Source organism: Periophthalmus magnuspinnatus, chromosome 21 (assembly GCF_009829125.3).
Source record: "Periophthalmus magnuspinnatus isolate fPerMag1 chromosome 21, fPerMag1.2.pri, whole genome shotgun sequence".
Taxonomy (NCBI): domain Eukaryota; kingdom Metazoa; phylum Chordata; class Actinopteri; order Gobiiformes; family Gobiidae; genus Periophthalmus; species Periophthalmus magnuspinnatus.
Window position 1 is genome coordinate 11,852,268 of NC_047146.1, and position 2,010 is coordinate 11,854,277.

A 2,010-nucleotide genomic window follows, 5' to 3' on the forward strand; every position below is an offset into this window, starting at 1 on the left:
GCCTTCTCCAGCACATCCCAAAGATTCTCAATGGGGTTAAGGTCTGGACTCTGTGGTGGCCAATCCATGTGTGAAAATTATGTCTCATGCTCCTGAACCACTCATTCACTATTTGAGCCCAATGAATCCTGGCATTGTCATCTTGGAATATACCTGTGCCATCAGGGAAGAAAAAAATCCATTGATGGAATAATCTGGTCATTCAGTATATTCAGGTGTCAGCTGACCTCATTCTTTGAGCGCAGACTGTCGCTGAACCTAGACCTGACCAATTGGAAGAGGCTCACCTATTTGCTTAGGTGGCAACTTTTTTTGGCCAGGCAGTGTATTATGTTTTCCAGTTGACAATAATGGGCTTACATTTACATTATAAAGTGTCCTTGCACTGGTATAAACACATAGTTGTCCTCATCTATGCCTGGCTCAAAACAAATGTAGGCAACAGCTAATATTTTGCTACTGTAGATATAAAACAAATATGTGTTTACAGCAGCCGAAATATCTCCTCCTCCACTGACGGACTTCATTAAACCAGAGACCATGTGAGTGGGATGGGCACCTGGGCTACAGCTCGAGGGAACTGTGAGGTACCACATAGACACACCACATTTGGAAAACTAAATCTGTGAGCACTTTTAACTCTGGCCTATCACTGTTCTGTGTTTTTTGTAAGATTTTTTAAATTGTTTTCTGTGTCACAAAAGATGAAGATTAGCATCTTTGCTAAAAAACTGGCATATTTACACTGTAATTACAGATGTTCTTTAATATGCACTTTCTCTATCAAAAATGTCCAATGTTTTTGTAACTAAGAATAAATCTGCATTAGAACTGTTATCAGTAAAAGCTAATTGATTTGAAGATGCTTACTTTGTATCTGGGGACACGGATAGGTTATGTTTATGGAATTCTAAATCTAAATCTTACATACAGTTCCTTTAAATTAAATGTAACATATTGGCAAGCTGCTATAGAAAACTTAAAGTAAAACAATTAACATCAATGGCTGCACTTTCAATAAGCCACACTTCTATTATCAGAGAGTGTTAATATTCCCTAACTTTTAACATACAGTTGGTCTATTATGCAGGTCTACCTTAGAAGTACATACATCTTGACAAAAACAGTTGGTGCTACTCTATCATTTTATCTGAGAAGTAGGGGTGGATGATATTGACAAAAAGTAATATCTTTTACATGTTCTTGATAATCCTGATAATGATATTGTATGATATAATGACAATCCATCGGAGAGGTTCTTCTCTGCAACATACCTGAATTTTGGGACTGAAGTATCTCACTAAACATGACAAGCCTTTTTTTTTTATTTTATTTTATTTTTTTTTATTTATGCATTGTGCAGGCTTGTTTTCCAGATTATGACTATGGCTACGTTATTTTAAAGGTGCACTTTTCAGGTGGAGGCTACTCTTCCTGCTTGTCTCCATGGAGATGTCGTTGCTTTACCTCGAATGTTCCACAGTATAGCATTTAACTTATCTGTTACAAAATACCTTGAAATTCATATATTCTTACAGCGGATGGCTTGTCCACAGATGTGACCTGTACCACCGCTTGTTTTCATGAAGATAGACCAGTTTAATGATATTTTGTGGAGCATCCCAGGCAAAGTAATAATATCTGCATGGAGATAAGCAGTTGGCAGACCCTCCTGCAGAAAGGTTACTTAGTGCGCACAGTGCATCTTTAACACAATATGGGGTGCTCACTTGTTCAAATAGCCTATATTTTATAATGCCTGAATCACGCATGATATGAGACCGTTAATTATGCTGCTAGAGCCCCTCCTTTTTCATTGTGAGAATAGCTTTTTGGGCACCGTTATCTTTCCTCTCTACACACTGTACGGAACATTTCTTCTTGTTCATCAGATCATTCAGATGATAAAACAGTGAGCTGACAGACATGCTGCAGCTGCTCGCCTGCTCCTCATGAGGAGAGGCTGCAGACTGGAGCGTGTCCTCACATGACCCACGCAAACAGGAAACT